General features: G+C 46.4%; 1 long non-coding RNA gene and 1 pseudogene across 1 annotated transcript; both read right to left on the bottom strand.

The window, feature by feature from the left end:
- Positions 1-3,004: 3,004 nt before the first annotated feature.
- LOC123136048 (L-lactate dehydrogenase A-like) lies at positions 3,005-7,358 on the bottom strand (annotated as a pseudogene).
- Positions 5,198-6,614, bottom strand: LOC123136049 (uncharacterized). Its single transcript, XR_006466523.1, has 2 exons — positions 5,983-6,614; positions 5,198-5,699 (listed from the first exon to the last, which is right to left on the bottom strand). It is a non-coding gene; the product is annotated as an uncharacterized lncRNA (long non-coding RNA).
- Positions 7,359-9,619: the final 2,261 nt, after the last annotated feature.

Below are 9,619 nucleotides of genomic sequence, written 5' to 3' on the forward strand. Positions count from 1 at the left end.
GTTTGACTTCAAGGAATGTTCGTGAATTGAAAAAATATTTATGATTTCTAAAAATAACGAATTTAAAAAAATCAGGAAACTTTAAAAAACTTATAAATGAAATGTATAAGATGTTCAAAAGTTGAACAAGTTATATCTAAAAAAACACTCATGAAATTTAATAATTGTTCATGAAATATTAGAACAACTATATTGGTTTCGAAAATGTTCTAAAATTTAAAATATTCATGTTTCCATTTAAGAATAATTATTTAAAAATGATCACAAAATTTAGAAAAAATGATGAATTTAAGGAATATGAAAATATTATAACAATATTCAAGATTTAAAAAAAATGAATTGTTAAGAAATTATGCATGGTTCTTTTAGAAAAAATAAGAGCCTATTTGGGACTGCTCTGCTCCTTCAAATTCAACTCCGCTCTGAAAAATACAAGTCAAACTGGGTAGCTCCATGAGGGAAAATATCTGATCCACCGAAGCTTCTGGTGCTACCGGTGCACCGAACTTACATTGATGTTGAAGGAACATCTTATACATTTTTAGATTTTTGTGACATCATACATTTATGTTGCGGTGACGTGCTAGAATATTTTTAGATTTTTTAAACTACTCTATGTCATCCGGTGCACCGGTAGCACCACGAGTGGGGATGCACTGGATACATTCCCAGCTCCATGATATGCCGCTCCACAAAAAAAACAAAAGCTGAGGTACAACTCCCAATTTTTATGAAGCTCTTTAGCGGGTGCTCCAAAAAACTCTAGAAGCTGGAGTTGGAGGGAAATTACCAACCATTGCCAGCAGTAAGTGGATATCCATTCATTTCTCCCCCGTCATCCAATCAAATAGATCATTTCCTCCCACTCTTCAAGTTGGAGCTAAATGAAAACTAAACATTCTCTTTGGTAGTGAAACTGTGCCTAAGTGGATTTGGTAAAGTGAAACTGATTTTGATAAAGCTGAGTAGTCCCAAACAGGCCCTAAAGTTCAAAGAACGAGGGGGAAAGAAAAGAATGAAATGAAAAGACTAAAAACGAAAAGGAAAAAAAGATAGAAAAAAAGAGAGAAGATATAAATCAGACTAAATAGCATCACATGAGATGGCACAACAACTACGTATTCATGTACGCGTGGTCGCTATTCCACGTGGGATAGATGGACGACCTTTCGAGCGACACTGTGATGGGTCGGGGGAGACTTATATGAGATCTCACATTACGTGAGATCATGAGATCAACCATAAAATTTTATATTCAGACATTTCGTAAAAATATGAAATTATTTGACAACATCCATGTGTGGTATGTCTACAACTCCGAAAAAAATGAGCTCAAAACTCGATGTACATTTGGAGATAAAAAAACAAATTCGAATGTGAATAGTGGTAGCTTGGGTGAATAGTACTTTTACACTATTCACGTCAAATTTGTCTTTTTTGTTTCTACTAATGTAGCACGAATTAGGAGCTGAAACTTTTTGAGGTTAAACATCAACCATTGGTGTGCGTCTATAATTTTTTTTGAGAATGTTTGTACATGTAGATCTTTTTAAAAAATGATCTCATTGATATCATATAATGTGAGCTATCTCACAAGTCTCCCGCGGTATAGGATCTCACATTAGGTGAGATCAAGTTTTTTGAAAATACAAAACGTGTTCAAATATTCTAAAAAAATTGTTGGCACACATCAACCTTTGATGTACAACCTCAAAAAGTTTTAGCTCCTAATTCGACCTCTAGTAATAGAAATAAGAAGGAAAAAATCGAATGTGAACAGTGTCAATATACTATTCACCCAAAGCTGCCACTATTCATATTCAAACTTGTATTTTTTGAATTTCTAAATATACATCAAGTTTTGAGCAGATTTTTTTTGGAATTGTAGACATACCCTGCAGGTATGTTGACAACTAATTTCAGAATTTTACGAAATGTCTAAATACAAAATTTTGTGGTCGATCTCATTGGTCTCGTCTAATGTGAGATCTACATGTTCAAACATTCTTAAAAAAATTATAGACACACATCAACATTTGATGTACAATCTCAAAAAGTTTCAGCTCCTAATTCGACCTATAGTAATGAAAAAAAAAGATAAATTCAGATGTGAAAGTAGTATTCACCCAAAGTTTCCACTATTTAATTTGCCTTTTTTGAATCTCTAAATGTACATCAAGGTTTGAGCTGATTTTTTCCGGAGTTGTAGACATACCCTGCAGGTATGTTGTCAACTAATTTCAGATTTTCACGAAATGTCTAAATACGAAATACAAAATTTTATGGTTGATCTCATTGGTCTCCTCTAATGTGAGATCCCATACTAGTACCTCCCGGAGTATCTATTGGGGCCAATAATCTAAGAGCATCTTCATACCTTGCTGGCGACCGCCCAAGCCAGGGATAGTGAAGATCACGACGGATGGTGCACTTAACATCGCGGAAGGAAGAGGAGGGGCGGGTGGTATAGCCCGTTCCGCGTCCGCGCTGTTGGGATCATGGTGCAAGCTGTTTGTTGAGATCTCGGACCCTTTTTTAATGGAAGCTATATCAATGCGGGAAGGAGTTTTATTTGCAAAGCTTCGAGGCCTCTCGCATGTGATAATGGAGACAGATTGCCAGGAGTTGGTACAACTCTGGAACACTCGCCACAATTCACGTTCGATTGTGGCTCATCTTAGACCAAATAGGAGAGCTAGCTTTTGATTTTTCCTTTTTTGAGATCCAGCATGTAACCAGGTCAGCAAACTTGCCGGCGCATCTCTGTGCAAAACGTGCATGCACTTTGAATGTGACCGACTACTGGCTTGACGAGACTCCTAGTTACTTGGTAAGCAGCCTTCTAGCTGATTGCCGGGACAACTCTTTTGTTGAATAAAGCTCTCTGATTTGCCCGCAAAAAAAAAACTTGCTGCCTAAACTACAATGACCCAAATAGATGGTTTATTGGCTTCTGTATAGAAGCCTCGATGCTCTACACCATCCAAGATCCATCATTTAGCAATGCTGGCACAAATCGCATTTTATTTCATGAAATTAAGAGGCGTTACATTACTTCATCATCCCTAAGAAAACACTCCAAAATTACACAAGCATTCGTGTGGGAGCAGCAACAGAGCAACATATAGCAGTAGAGTTCTTGTAAATGCTTCAGGATTTCACAGCAAGTCGCGTCAGAGGTCGAGGAGCTGGCAGTTCTCCCAGAGCGTCTTGGCCGAGCGCCGGAGCTGCGCGGCCTCGGCCTCGGTGAGGTCCATCTCGGCGACGCCGAGGATGCCGCCGCGGCCGAGGCGGGCGGGCAGGCTGAGGAACACCTCGTGGCCGTCTGAGATGCCATGGAAGCCCGAGGCAAGGACAGAGACAGGGTGCACGCGACGCTGGTCGCGGAGGAGGGAAGCAGCGAGGCTGGCAACAGAGTAGCCAATGGCCCAAGAGGTGTACCCCTTGAGGCCGATCACCTCGTAGGCGCCGCCCACCACGGCGCGCCGGATCCCCTCCAGCGCCGCCTCGTCGAAGTTCCGGTGGCTGTCGCGCAGCGACTTGAACGCCGGCATCCCGCCCACGCTGATGCTTGACCAGATCGCCACCGAGCTGTCGCCGTGCTCACCCACCATGTATGCCTGCACATGGACCCATTTGCTTTGCTTGGTTAGTTGGTGATCATTTTCCAGTACTCTATTATCAATGAGCATGCATCTCCATTCTCTAACTGTGATAAAAATTCAGTCTTACAACACATTCAATCCAATGTTGATTAATTTTCTGGGAGGGACAAAAACTCATCCCTAGATCCAGAATTCTCAGATTACACTGGTACTCCATCACATTACTAGGGGAATTGGGTACCATACAAAAGAACTCAAATTCTTTCTGAAAAGAGATGATTTATAGCTTGATACCGATAGGTAAATATTCTATGTGATATTGATGCATTATAAGATTAATTATCTCAATTCGGCTTTTCCATGATCAAATTCAGTAAACACTAGCTAGTTGTGTTCAAAACAAGACTGAACTTAGAGAATGACACTATACCACATGGTATTTGATTTCGTCATCCAAAACAAATATATATATATATATATATATATATATATATATATATACACACACACACACTAGTAGCAATTTCTGATATACGGAGTACATTAGGAATTAAAAGACAGTTTCTTTGCCTTCAAGTACCATCACATTTTTCAGTTACGGACCATTTCCACCAAAAAAAATTGTGTAATGTTCTTAAGTAGATTTCACCTGTAATGTCAAATTGTCAATGTAATTTCCAGGTACCGCATTTACCCAGCCATCTAGTCTTGTATTCATATGAACAGAGTAGCTAACGATCACCAGACATATGATCTAAGGAGTAACTATCCACCCACGGACCCACCAAACAAACGAAGAAAGTCTGGCTTGTTCGGGAAAAAACAACACTAAGGCTTTGTTCGGTTAATCCTCTCCCCAAGAGGATTGGAGGGGATTTGCAAGGATTGGTTCATGTTTTGACTTAGAAGAGGTTTAAATCCCCCTCAAACCCCTTCAATCCACTCGGATTCACACGCAACCGAACAAGGCCTAAAGATTGCAGGTAAAAAACCCTCTTTCATGGTTAGTACTCCCTCTGTAAAGAAATACTTTCTGTATGAAGAGTGTTTAGATCATTATTACTTTAGTGATCCAAATGTTCTTATATTTCTGTATGAAGGGAGCAATTCTGTAAATCAAACATCAACAGATACTGAACAGAACCCAAGTTTACTGAAGTTGTTATCTAAGTTTCAAAAGTCACAATAATTTCCAACTACCGCGCTCACCCAGCCATCCCATAGTTAATTGAACATATGAACAAATTAGTACTCCCTCCGTCCGGAAATACTTGTCGCAGAAATGCATAAAAACGGATGTATCTAGAACTGAAATACATCTAGATACATCCATTCCTCCGACAAGTATTTCCGGACGGAGGGATTAGTAGGTATCAATCCACCAAACACATGATCCAAAAGTACGTAATCAACAAGCCTGGCCGTTCGAATAAAAACAACATAACGTACTACTACTACTGAATGTCGACACTGGACACTGTCGCATGGGGAGACCAGTCAAGGACGGGCACATGCTCGCACGGCGCCACCGCCGCGTGGCATCCCTACTGAGCAGTGGCGGAGCTTGAAAGAAAATGCTGGGTGGGCCAGACTAAACAAGAGCACAATTTTTTTTGAAATTCTGAATCATAAGCATCAGTATGATTACCGGATGGAGCAAGCAGTATGTATATATACAACAAAATACATTTTAACCCTGAACCACTATTAAGTTAGCTAATACAAAAGCTTTGAGACATTAGACATGTGACTTACTCACATACTACAAATCGACTCTCCGGTCACCCTTGCTTCTAAAATCTGCAACGACATCTTCGTGGCTGTAGTTCTCTAGAATTCCACCCTCTATGTGAACTAACAGATTATTGGCAAGATTCTCATCTTCCAGGGTCTCGCTGCACGCTGCAAGAACTCAATACCTTCGAATGTAACAGCTTCATTTGCTCGAACCTATTCGTACTGGTTTTGGTTATGTTGTTCCAATTCAAGCAACGGCAATATCTGGTTTTCCTGAACTCGAGTTATGTCATCTCTTTTCCTTTTAAAAACCAAATCAATTCTTCTCTGAGATTGATTTTCCTTGCCCATGATTACCTGTGTTGCAATTTGTATAAGATCAGGCTATTCACTTTCTTATCAAATGGACACAACTATTTTTTATCAACAGTTCAACACTGGACACTCAAAACAGATGAATAGTTGGCGCTAATGGTTAGAAATCCCACTGGACACTCAACAGTCAACAGAATTCTGTACAGGTGGAATTCCATATGGATAAAATCTGTTTCTTATAAACACTGGACACTGAAAATAGATGAGTTCATGACTCATAAGTAGATGTAAAGAACTGATCAAAAATGATAAAATGGGGAATTACCTCTTGCTTCTGACAGTTGCTCTACTCTTGGAGGACAGTAGGAGACTGGAGACTAGGAGAGCTCATCCAGTGATCTGCTCATGCGTCAGTCGCCAGAAGTGGTTCGGCAGGCCGCAGGCCAGTAGCACGACGGCGTGGCCGAGCCCAAGCAGATGTCATCTGTGAGCAGGTGCAGAGAGTCGGGGGAAGGGAGGAAAGCAAGGGGCTGAACCGTGGCTGTGAGATACAGGGATTCCGGCGAGAGAGGATAGACGCTGTCGGTTCGCCGACGGCAGCGGCTTGCTCCTGTGCTCCCTGCTCGACTGTGGGACAGTTTGGGAATTAGGGAGTAGGGATTCCTAGCGCTGCCTGCCTCTCTCCGGCTGCTCTGTGCGTGTTTTTTTGAGCAAGGCTGCTCTGTGCGTGAAAGCGAGAGGATGCACGTGGGCTGGGCTAGTGGGCTTGGGAGATGCCTATATAAAAAAAATTGGGTCAAAATCCTGGGCGGGCCATGGCCCGGTTTAGCCCCTACAGAGCTCCGCCCCTGCTACTGAGTACTGACTCATGGATGGAGCTCCAATCCGGCGACGAGCTCGATCGAGCTAATGAATCATGGATTGAAGGATGGATTCATGGATGGATTCAGGAGTGATTTAGTACCTGCACGTCCTGCGCGTTGACGTCGAGGTGCTCGGCGATGAGGAACCTGAAGCGGGAGGAGTCGAGGTTGGTACCGGAGCCGATGACGCGGCTGGCGGGGAAGCCGGAGAGCCTCCATGCGACGTAGGTGAGCACGTCGACGGGGTTGGAGACGACGAGCAGCAGCGCGTCCTGGGAGTGCTTGGCGACGGGCGGCACGATCTTGCGGTAGAGGGCGACGTTCCGCTGCAGCAGGTTGAGCCTGGTCTCGCTGGGGATCTGCCTGGCCCCGGCCGTGACGATGACGAGGTCGGAGTTCTTGGTGACGGCGGCGTCGGTGCCGGAGACGATGCGGACGCGCGGGAGGAAGGCGGCGGCGTGCTGCAGGTCGAGCGCCTCGCCGCGGAGCTTGTCGGGGAGCGCGTCGACGAGCGCGATCTCGTCGGCCAGGTTCTGGGTGAGGATGGTCTGCGCGATGGCCATGCCCACGTTGCCGGCGCCGATGACGGAGATCTTGGTGAGGCGGCGGTGCGGGACGGCGGAGGAGGTCGGGTGACCGGGCAGCCGTCGGCCACGGGCCGGAAGAAGCCCGACGACGCGCCGCCGGAGTCGAAGCCCAGCTCCGACAGCGACGACGCCTTGTGCATCCTCCTGGACGGGGTGGGGATGGGATGCCGGTCGAGGGGATCAAATGCGGGGCTGCCGGACTGGGATTGGACGGTGAACTTGTTCTTGGTGGGGAATGGAATGGGAATGGCCAATGAGTTTATAAGCGAATCCTGGGAAAGTGAAACCGCTTATCGGTTACCGGTTTTGACTAGTCGTGGTTTGGGACTTCACTTTTTTGATGGAAGGACGGGAAGAAAAGTATACCGGGATTATTTTACTCGGGCAGTTGTGCTGGACAATGCCTACCGGCCGACTTCCGCGTCCACGTACCGCCTCGCGCGAGTCGCCACCTCAAGCCCACATAGCCATCTCGAGTATTTGAAAAAAAAAACTACTCCTTCAGTTTTAAAATATAATGCTTCCTCTATTCACGTGCTTCAATTTGAAACAATAACACCCACACGTGTGGGCGTTTCCCAACTCACCCGCACGCCTGAATCGTCGTTCATTGCTGTTTGCACGAATCTTGACATGAAAAGGTGGATTTGGTTTGCCACGTAGGACAAGTCCCGTGTGTGGCATGTAGGCAGTTCGTCCGCATGCCTGTTTTTCCTCCGAGGTCAGCGTTGTGAGTCGGGGCGTGCGGTGGAACTGCCGTCGCGCCCGCACGCCATGCCCGACTGCGGTTGCCGTCTCCCACGACTTACCACTCGCGCTCCCCTCCTGGTTCATTACTCCCCTCCCATTCATTACTCCCCAACCCACCATCCACACCAGTTGCATTCGATTGAGGAGAAACCGAGAGGAGAAGGTGACGGCGGCGGCGGAAGAGTCGACCGCATTCACAGCCGTTGGTGGGGTTCGCCGGACCGGAGCGTCGTCGCCAGGGCAGCAACAGATTGAAGGTAAGGCTTCCTTCGTGCTCACATTCCTGCCTGCGATTTCTGCCGCCCTCCCATCTATGGTCAATCTTCCCTCGTGTTTCCTCAAGATTTCGGCCGATTCGCGGTGCTCCGGCGTCCTCGTCGGCGGTGGAGTCGCGTGCTTGCCATTTAGAGTGGCATTGCGCAGTTTCGTCGCCGCGGCGGCGGCAGTCATGCCGGTGTAGCTCGCCTGGTCCGCGGCCGCATCTATATATTGCCTGTGTTTTGTGCGGGGATTTTCTAGATGTTAGTTCTGATTTTGCCTCGAAATGCTATGGCCATCAGTGTAGGGCGTTTTTTGTTGTTGAATTCAGGGCATGATTGTTGCGATTGAACCCTAGATCTAGTTAGGTGCATTTCAAATTGTAGGATAATGACAGTCATGGCATTTTCATCAACTACCATCACTGATGGCAACTAATTTTTTGAATCAACCGTGCACGGCGCACGTCCTCTGAAGGTTGGGGTCGCCGGCGGGTTCGCGGGATGCAGCACGGGCACGACGGCATCCCCCTGGACTGCTGGACCGAGGGGGCTTGGAGTCTCCGAGCTGCGCGGGCCGAACTCGGGATGGCCATGGCGCTGGAGCTCCTGTAGAGGTACAGAGAGATGAGGAGATTAGGGAGAGAGAGATGCAGGGAAGAGGGAACAGAAGGAGAGGGCCGCGAGGGGCTGGCCTGGTGGTCAACGGCGGCAGGGAGCTCCTCTCCCCTGATTCGGGTGCGAGCTCCTGGATAGGGGCTCGGGCAGAGGCTGGCAGCGAGGTGAGGAAGGGGAAGGTTTAGACGGCTGCTGGATCGAGCGAGGGGATTGGCTCGAGGAGGAGCGGTGCTGGGTGGATCAGATCTAGGAGGATCCCGAGAGAGAAGTGAGTTGGTCAGGTGGCGGCAGAAGGAATGGGATGGATGGGACAGATCCTAGTTTTTAGGGTTAGGTTGTTTAAGTAGCTGGGTGGACTAGCTTAGGGGCAAAATGGAGCCTCCGATTAAAATCCAACGGTCGAGAAAAATATAGGTAGGGAGTCCAAATAAGAAAATGGAGATGTTTTCGGGATGTTTGGGGATGATTCGGATCCAACAGTAACGACAGAGCGGGTCGGGTTCGGCGGAGTTTCGGACGCGCGCGCGAGGGGCTGCGAGCTGGCAAGAGAGGGTGGACATTTAGACGAGAGGGGAAAACAAAGACAATGGGGTCCGACGAAAGGCCACGGGGACAAGGCGGGGTTTTGTTGGTCTCGGTGAAAGAGAGAAGAGAGGGGGTCCAATTGGTCTGAGAGAAGGTCAACAAGGACAAGCGGTCTAACAAGAGGGAATCGAAAACCCGGTCGGTCTTAGAACGTACAATGGAGAGAACGATGGAACCAGAACGGATGCAAGTTTTGAAAAACATGCAGATGAATTGCAGATGAAGTGCAGATGATGACATGAGACGAGATGCATAACAAGAACGAAATGCAAAACAACAAATAAAACCCAACCACGAAGGAA

The sequence above is a fragment of the Triticum aestivum genome, chromosome 6B (genome assembly GCF_018294505.1).
Source record: "Triticum aestivum cultivar Chinese Spring chromosome 6B, IWGSC CS RefSeq v2.1, whole genome shotgun sequence".
Classification (NCBI taxonomy): Eukaryota; Viridiplantae; Streptophyta; class Magnoliopsida; order Poales; family Poaceae; genus Triticum; species Triticum aestivum.